The sequence below is a fragment of the Zingiber officinale genome, chromosome 10B, assembly GCF_018446385.1.
Source record: "Zingiber officinale cultivar Zhangliang chromosome 10B, Zo_v1.1, whole genome shotgun sequence".
Classification (NCBI taxonomy): domain Eukaryota; kingdom Viridiplantae; phylum Streptophyta; class Magnoliopsida; order Zingiberales; family Zingiberaceae; genus Zingiber; species Zingiber officinale.
The window spans coordinates 60,266,617-60,276,591 of record NC_056005.1 but is presented as its reverse complement, the minus strand read 5'-3'; positions in this window follow the sequence as shown (position 1 = coordinate 60,276,591).

Below are 9,975 nucleotides of genomic sequence, written 5' to 3'. Positions count from 1 at the left end.
CCGATAGAACCGCGACCCGAGAAACCCAAAGCGGATCGGAAGAAAACCAGAGTCACCGAAGGAAATATGATAAGTAAGAAGAAATCCTGCGCACAAGAGACCAACCAACACTATCGTCAGTGACCTAAGACCGGGGTGGGAATCCCTGGCTAGGCCCTCCGACGCTGAAGTTAGTGATCTCTCTTGATGTCAAGGAAGGAAGAATAAAGAAGATGAACAATCGCCCAAAAATTAGGGTTGTGAAAGCACACAAATGATGTGAACTTACCTAGCCAACGGAGAGGATTCCCCCTTTTATACCACTTCATGTAACCTCCGTAGCCATGAAGTGGACCCCGGTTTGTTAGAGTTCGTTATGAGATGACGTCAACTGCGCCCTTGCGGAAGATAATTTTTAAGGAATCTTTTTTGTACCCCAGATGTACCTTCTTTGTCGTTTAGCGTCTGCAAGACAAGCTGAAAGCATATTTCCCATCAAAATATATATTCTCTATCATGAATTATTCTATTCAATATATTCATGTATGATTCTTCTTCATGTGACTTCTGTTTATATCTTTGTTGTGTTAAAAAATAATATTTTATTCAACATGTTTCTAAGGTATTCATTGAAGGAACTATGTGGGTTCTTTGCTTGAAAGAACCCTCTTGACCGATGTTGGTCTATCTTTGCTCTGGAGTATGTATCGGTCGTTATTGGCTTACCTTCACACGACAAGCATGCATCAACCGATATTGGCATACCTTCGTTCGGCAGACATGTTTCGACCGATATTGGCCTACCTTCGTTCGGCAGGCATGTATCGACCGATATTTGTCTATCTTTGCTTTGGAGTATGTATCGGTCGTTATTGGCTTACCTTCATACGGTAAGCATGTATCGACCGATATTGGCTTACCTTCGTTCGGCAGACATGTATCGACCGATATTGGCCTACCTTCGTTCGGCAGGCATGTATCGACCGATATTGGTCTATCTTTACTTTGGAGTATGTATCGATCGTTATTGGCTTACCTTCATACGGCAAGCATGTATCGACCGATATTGGCATACCTTCCTTCGGCAGGCATGTATCAACCGATATTGGTCTATCTTTGCTTTGGAGTATGTATCGATCGTTATTGGCTTACCTTCATACGGCAAGCATGTATCGATCGATATTGGTTTACTTTTGTTCTGAAGGCATGTCCCGACTAATATTGACTTACCTTCATACGGCAGGCATGTATCGACCGATATTAGCCTTCCTTTGTTCTGAAAGTATGTTTCGGCCGTTATTGGCCTACCTCCTTTGACTATTTCTTCCTTTCCTTTCCTCATCTGAAGACCCTTAAAACCTAACCCATATCACTAGCCTTTCCCTTAAGTCTAGTCGAAGGAGGTGTAGACGACTGACTAGACATAAGTATGGTCTTGTCTTTTCCTACCCGTGACTTTGCTCCAGATTTTGAAATGACCTCACAGATTTTGTGTACCACTGTCTTAATAAATTAAGTATAGAAATCCTGTGAGCCTAATTCTCCTTTAAATAGGGCTGCAACCTCCTCTTCACCCACAACCCCTCTCAGTTCTTTTTCTTCTTTGCCACTTTTTGTTGCTAAGGCCATGGTCGTGGATCCTCCTTTTTGGAGGCAACTTTTGTTGGACCAGGTGAGATCTATATATGAGTTTATTTGGATTTTTGCTCCGGCTACTCCAGGGGTTCAAGGGATCGTCTTAAGAGAGGAAGCTTCACAGTTCAAATCTTCTATCCAAAGATGCAAGTACTCTGAAGGACTCAAGAAACTTCAGAGAAATTTTTACTACTTATAGGGGGCAGCCAAATGACCCATGGGTGTTGTGTGAATGGCACAACACATGTTACCCTTGGGCTAAACTTGATTGCTCCACTCGCTGAGCTCATACGGCTTGAGAGGGGAAGTGGTTTTTACATTTACTTTTCCATCATGGAATGAATCAATGTTCCCCTGTCTCGTTGCCCTTGAGCTTTTTTGTTTTTTGTTGCTTTCTTCGTCCAGGGCAAAATATTGCCTCTTATGTGCCTTGGCAAGCTCGGACGAAGTGGGCTATTTCCATCTCCGCTCCATGGTAAGTTTGAATCCAGTGGTGATTGAAATTTTCTGAGTGCTGTAAGAGTTTATGCTTGTAATATTTGTTTTCTATTTGAGGTTTGCTTTCCTGAGGAAATGTGACGCTACTTATTTGATCAGATTCTAAGTGTAAAGACAAATTTTTGTATCTAATCAAAGGCTTTTACTGAATCCCTATATTATTTACAATGTGGTGTTGTGTTCATCATTTCTTCATGTATCCTATGTATCATTTATCCTATCTGAGGTTGTCTTATAGTTTGATATTATAACCAATGTTATATCAACTGGTGTTATCTTATTGACTGACGTCAATATCATACTTATATAATATAACCACAATTGCCCTTGTTAATATAAAAAATATTTTCAATAAATACTAAGTCATATTCTACAAGGACAGAGTAAAATTTGTTACTCCTCTAAACTTTTACTCTTAAAATATTTTTGTCTTTAGCTCGAGTATGGTCAAAAAGTTCTGTCTTTTCCAGTTTATTATGCCCAGCCGTTCACGTCTTTTTTCAAAACTTTCTAATTAGTGATTGGCTTTCCATCGGGTGAGAGAATGTTCGAGGCACTACCAACCTCCTTGCGATCTGGTCTGTCACATCCGATGTAAATGACCTGACACTTACCTTTTCCAGCCGCCACGTCGCGCGGACCACTCGCTCTTTTCCCCTGATCCTTGGCATCCGTTGGACTAGAAAGCATTTTATTTTGTCTATAGTGGTAAATTTCTCGAACCCTAAACCCTTCGTCTTCTTCTCAACCTCATTTCTCCTCTGGAACCATTCTCTTGTTGCCGTTTGCAACCGAAAAAACTTCGTATCTGCTACTTCTTGACGTTCCTCTTTATCGCCCCTAGTAAGTAATCTATTGTTTCCCTAGCTTATACCTTTGTCCATGGCTGAGGAAGCTATTGCTCCTTGGTATGTCCATATGTCCTCTATCTTTGATAAGAATGCTAGATTATCCATCCGTCGTCAATATGAAATTCCTAAGGAATATAGAATCATAATCCCAACATCGAATGATCGACCTCATCATCCTCCTGATAACTGCGTGACTTTTTTCAGGGATCAGTTGATAGGGGGTTTAAGGTTCCCTATCCCCTCTTTCTTGATTGAAATAAGTCAATATTTCGACATCCCCCTGCAACAATTTGCACCTAATGCTTTTCGTTATCTATGTGGCACTTACATGCTCTTCCGTTTACGAGACATTCCTCCTACTCCTCAGAATTTCTTCATGTTTGCCTACCCTAAACTCTCTGAGCCTGGTGTTTTCTTGTTCCAGTCGCGAACTAAAATGGTTCTTTTTGGTGATATGCCATCGTCTCTCAAGGCCTGGAAATCCCGTTTTTTCTTCCTAAAGTTTCCCGGACCCATACCTTGGTATCATGCTTGGAAATCCTTCTCACCTCCTTTGCCCGATGTTAGAGAGCTTCATCTGCTTCCCTCCTTTCCCATTTATTGTGAGAAGCTACTAGGTCATCGGCTCTCTATTTCAAAATGGTTGAAAGTTGAACTTCTGTATCTATTTGGCGTAAGCCCCGTCAAACCTGATACCCCCATTTCCTTAGGTAACATCTTGCCCCTTCTTTACTGCTTTTAATTACCTAAACCGTTTCTTCTTTTCATACAGTGGAGAACTTCTATGATGCTTTGATCAATGACGAACTACGTGTGGAGGAGGACCTACTTCGTGTTAAGGAGGCTGAATTCCTAGCTGCTCTGGCCCCTCCCCCTGTAAGTGAAGGGCCAACTATTTTAGCCGAAGTGCCTAGCTCATCGGGGCTTCATGAGGCTCCAGGAGGTTCTTCTAGGGATCCTGCTTCCACTATTCCGTCTCCCGCAGCTGTTGCTGTCTCCTCATCTGCCTCTATTCCTCTTATTGAGCTTACATCCCTTGGTAGCTCTGATAAACCCATAACTGAAATTTCTACGGGCAAGCGTCCGGGACGCAAGCTAACCAGGGCTCCTCCTCCAAAAAGGAGGCTCATTCTTTCTGCCGATGAGCTAGCTTTAGAAGATTTTGTGTCAACTGGTCTTCTTTCCGATGAGCCCACATTAGCAGAACTTTATCCTTCCTTGAATTTTCCTACCTCTCCTTTTCCTAAAACTAGTATTTCTGGTGACGTTTCTTTTACTTTTCCTTTGTCTATTCCGACTTCAGGATCTCTACCCTCTTCGCCTTCTTCTTCCTTGGTTTTTGCTCCACCATCTATCCCTACTTCTTCCTTCTCAGCTGGCTCTTCTACCATTACTGTCCTCCCCATATTACTGGGGGGTTCTTTTGCTAATTCTTGGGATGAGGTTCGTCCCCTTTTTGAGGGGCTTTCCATCCCTGAAATAATTGACCGCTTTTCTCAAAAAGAGAATAAGGTATGATTATATACTCCTGCTTTCTGTTTCTGAAATACTATCTCACAATTTTGAATATGCTCCCAGCGGTGGCTAGAGAACATGGGTTTCTCCCGACTATTACACATCTTATACACTGAGAACAAAAAATTGAAATCGGAGAACAAAAGGCTGCAACAGCAAGTTACCGAACTGTCTTCTGCCGAATTTTCTGCTGCCGCCAAGAAGCAACTTGAAACTCAAATTGAGAGTCTTGAAGCCCAATTCAAGTTGGTTACGGATCTCAATCAAGAGTTGACCTCAAAACTTGGCGAGTTAAAAGATAATTATGAAGCAGAGTTGAGTGAGAAGTTGAAGGCCTTGCAATTGAAAGAAAACGAGGTGGCATCTCTAAACAGTTCCCTTGATTTAACCAAAGCCGAGGTTGCTGCTAGGGAAAATGAATTGAAAACCTCTCAGATGGCGTTAGTGGTTTATAAGGAGCACGAAGATGTTCGTTACAAAGAACGAGCCACCGCCATGATCGAGTCTACTGAGTTCAATTGGCCGATTGTGAGATCCATCTTGTCTGCTTTTACTGTAGGGGCCAAAGGAGCAATTCGACAATTGGAAGAGGAGGGCTACTTATCGCGCGTTCCTCCTCTCAATTTCCTGAACCGTCGCAGACTTATTGAAGAAAGACCACCTGATTTGTACCCAAAACTAACTCTAACATAATTTTCGGTTATTGTAGAGAAGGGGGATCGAGACTTTGCCATGATCCTTCGGCAAACTTATGTGTTTTTGAATGGTATCTCTGGATTGCTAATCTTACTTTATTTTTGGATAGTTTGTTGGTTTCATGTAAATGTACCAAATGTTACTTGGCTTCTCAATGCTCAATCTTTCCCTATGACTCACTCTTCAATAACTCGGTCGATATATAAGTACCGTCCGATATTTCGATGGGACTTCCGATATCGACCTAGTTATCTTAATCGACCGATTCTCCCCATTCTTCATTGACCCGGTCGATATATGTATAAGCATTAGTAGGTATCGTCCGATATTTCGAAGAAACTCCCAATTATCGGTCGATTTATTAGGATGGTTCAATTTAACCAGGTTGCTCTCATTAATCAATATTCGAGGTTTGACCCGTGCTTTGAACCTATATTTATAGTACTAGTTTTTGCTTTGTCCTCATCAAGTCTCTTCAAAAATTATTTCTAGGGAAATTTTACGTCTTTTCCGAGGTAGTTTATTTGACTTTATCTTTTTCCCTTGATTTTATTCTATGATATTATTACCTTTTATGACGATTGACATTCTGAGCACCTTTTATTTTCCTTTTCCCTTTCATCTCTTCTGTTTAGAGGTTTTAGCACAGGACTAGAAAAAGGGACAAGGGTTTACGGAGTCTTCTTCTGCTTCCCTCCGTCCATCTTTTCGCTTCTCAATTCCTTTTCTTCTAACCCTTTCACTTCATGGCGGTTTCTTCTCCGGCATGGTTCCTCTCGTGTTCTTCCGGCCTCACAGATACAGAAGAAGTGAACTTACAGGCAACCTATGGTTTTCCCTCTTACATTGTCCGTCCTGCTCCTCATGAAGGTCCTCACCTTCCTCCCTTAGGATGTATCTCCGTCTTCAGGGACCAAGTCTTGCAGGGTTTCAGATTCCCCCTTCACCCTTTCTTTTGTGAGGTTAGCCGGTATTTTGCTATCCCGCTCAACCAGTTCGTCCCTCAATGCTTTTCCATTCTAGTGGGTTTTATTGGAGTATCCAAACTGTTAGATTTCCCCCTGTCTCCTCGTCTTTTCCATCACTTCTTCATCCCTCTTCGGGTAGATGTTGGAGTTTTTAAGTTTCAGTCTCGTCCCAAGGCCATTCTGTTTAATCGCATTCCCCCACAAGGTGAATGGTATAAATTTTTTTTTATATGCGTCTTCCCTCTCCTCCTCCATTTCCTATTCAATGGATACATGATCTGCCCCCGCTTCCTGACACTCAAGGTCTCCTCAATGATCCCTCTGTTGCCTCTGCTCTACCTAAACTGCGCGGGGGGGGGGGGGGGGCAAAGTTCAGTTTGCCGCATCTGATTGAAGAGGGTTTGATGTTTCCTTTCGGGATAGGCCACATTGACACTCCCTTGGACAGTTCCTTTGGTGGGTATAATTATTTTGTCTTGCCCATACTAATTAGCATATCCTTTTTTGATGATGGTGTTTGCTACCTATATTGCAGCTGATGCTCTTCTTCCGGCCTTCATGTATAGAAATTCTACTATGACTAAGTCTTTTATCAATGGCCTTGGGGAAGAATGGTTACATATTCGCCGATCCGATCCTAATCCTTCTACTCTGAGATTGCTTTTAGAGGAAGAACGACGGGCAGAGGCAGCCTCACTTGCCGAAGAGGAGGAAGAAGAGCCTTTTGTTACCTTAGTTCAGAAGCCAAACCTCACTAAGACTTCCCCTTTTAGCGATTTCTTTGGTACTTTTGTGCAAGCTCCCCTTGTCCCAGCACCCATCTCTCTTGAGAGAGGTAAGGCCCCAACAGCTCTCACTCATCTTATCTCTAATCCTGCTCTTAGGATGATGAGACCTGGCCTGCTTATCCCTTCTTCTCCTATTGTTTCAGCTCCTCAGATTTCTGCTTCTGAGAAGGATGATATTCCTCCTGCGTTTTCTGCTCCCTTGGCATTGGCCTTGCCCCCCTTGGCTTCCAGGTCTCGAGCCAAACGGACGCCTTGTCGAAGATCCTCTCCAAATATTAGTCCTTCAGCTATTGAATCCCCCTCCCCTGTCTTACCATCGATTCCATCTACTTCTTTCCCTGCTCCTCTTGTTTCTTCTTTTCCTCCTATCGCGTCTTCTTCTACTTCTTTACCTCCTGTGTCTTCCATTCCCCGACCTTTGTTCAGACAGGCTTTGGGTCTTCCTTCTCAATTGGGACGACCCTCTGAACCATTCAGCTATGGTTCGTTACAATTACAGGGCTTATTAGTCGAATCTTGGTCACAAGGCCAAGAGCAGCTAAGGGGCCTCAGTCTTCCTCATCGAGCTGATCGTCATAGTCGCCAGGCAGTAGCGGTAAGTATTTCTGGTTATATGCTATCGATTTTGTCCATTGATTCCTAATTACCTTACCTTTTTGTTTAGTTACTTGCCTCAAGTTTACAAATTGATCAGCTACTCGTAGCTAAAGATCAGGAGAACCAGAAGTTGAAAACTCAATTGGAAACATTGAGGGTCGCGTCTCCTTCTTCTACTGGTGACCTGACTCAATTGCAAGAGAAGGTGGCTTTACAGGATCGACAGCTGGGGATCCTAAAACAAGAGTTGGAAGAGTGCCAGCAACTACTAAAAGTTAAAGAGCTGGCTAGAAAAACCTTAGAATTACAGGTGGAACGACTGCATTCCGGTCTTCGATTGGAGATCGCTTTAAAAGAGAAAGCTCTCTTAGATGCTTCTCAGAAAAGTCTCATTTTAGAGAAAGTAGAGAAGCTTCATAATGCCTGTCTTTCTGACCAAGCTCAGGACCTGGCTTCTCATGATTTCACTATTCTACAGGAACAAGAGCTGAGGAAAGCTCAAGATAATGAATTATCACTACTCCAGAAGGAATTGGAACAGCTAAGATCGGAGAAGGATGTTTTAAAAGAACAAAACGCAAAACTACAAGCTGATTTCCAGAGTAATAAGGAGCAGGAAAAGAGTCCTTGGGAAGAATGGCGGCAAGCTTACTTGAAGTCCCCAGCATTTGCTCGGGAATTTGTTCGCAGGATAGTGGGGGCGCTAAATCATTCCGTATCGGGGGTTACTCGACAGCTAAAAGAGGGTGGATATCTACCCAGGGAACCTCCTCTTTCTTTCATAAATCGTCGCAGGCTCAATGAAGAACTACCCTCAGCTTTGAAAGGCCCTTTTCCAAATGTTTAAGGAAATTATTCATAAACACTTGTAAAGTAAGAACTGACAGTGGGAAAAAGTGCAGTTGATACTGAGTAATTAAGTACTTGCAAGGTGTAAGAAAACTTTTAACACTTACTTGCTTCTCCTTTATGCTAGTTTAAGAATACCCCTTCCTGACATGCTTTTGATTGCTAAATATAAACTTTATTAGAAAAATCCCTTGTTCATCTTTCAGAGTTAAGCCTTGTCTTGATGGATTCTTCCTTAAGTAACATCCGGTATGCTTTGTATCTCCCCGAGGATGAATGATCTTAGTTGAGACTGGATACGGAATTTGTATAAAATTATTGATCTTCAGGCTAAGTATAATATCCCCGCTGGATTTTGAATAAAGACTTTCATATATCTGGGCTCTCGTATAGAATCCCTCCTCAATTCCTGCTTAATTAGGCTTCGAAGCCGGGAGATTCCCTAATTAATTATACCTTGCATTAGTTTGAAATATCTGATTTCTTCTGTGAAATCTTGCGTGATGTATTTCATAGAATTTCCCGATCGACTTTTTCTCTGGAATAGTTTAGAGTCTCCGATTCTTCCTATGGAGGCCCGTCCGGGTTACTTCATAGAATTTTCCGATCGACTTTTTCTCTGGAATAGTTTAGAGTCTCCGGTTCTTCTTATGGAGGTCCGTCCGGGTTACTTCATAGAATTTCCCGATCGACTTTTTCTCTGGAATAGTTTAGAGTCTCCGGTTCTTCCTATGGAGGCCCGTCCGGGTTACTTCATAGAATTTTCCCGATCGACTTTGATCTGTCTTGGTTTATAGTCTCCGGTTTTTCTCCTATGAAGGCTTGTTCGGGTTACTTCATAGGATTTTTCCGATCGACTTTGATCTTTCTTGGTTTATAGTCTCCAGTTTTTCCCCTATGAAGGCCCGTCCGGGTTACTTCAAAGGATTTTCCCGATCGACTTTGATCTTTCTTGGTTTATAGTCTCCGGTTTTTCCCCTATGAAGGCCCGTCTGGGTTACTTCATAGGATTTTCCCGATCGACTTTTTCTCTGGAATAGTTTAGAGTCTCCGGTTCTTCCTATGGAGGCCCGTCCGGGTTACTTCATAGAATTTCCCGATCGACTTTTTCTCTGGAATAGTTTAGAGTCTCCGGTTCTTCTTATGGAGGCCCGTCCGGGTTACTTCATAGAATTTCTCGATCGACTTTGATCTGTCTTGGTTTATAGTCTCCGGTTTTTCTCCTATGAAGCCCCGTCCGGGTTACTTCATAGGTTTTTCCCGATCGACTTTGATCTGTCTTGGTTTATAGTCTCTGGTTTTTCCCCTATGAAGGTCCGTCCGGGTTACTTCATAGGATTTTCCTGATCGACTTTGATCTATCTTGGTTTATAGTCTCCGATTTTTCTCCTATGAAGGCCCGTCCGGGTTACTTCATAGGATTTTCCCGATTGACTTTGATCTGTCTTAGTTTATAGTCTCCGGTTTTTCCCCTATGAAGGTCCGTGCGGGTTACTTCATAGGATTTTCCCCATCGACTTTGATCTTTCTTGGTTTATAGTCTCCGGTTTTCTCCTATGAAGGCCCGTCCGGGTTACTTCATAGGTTTTTCCCGATCGA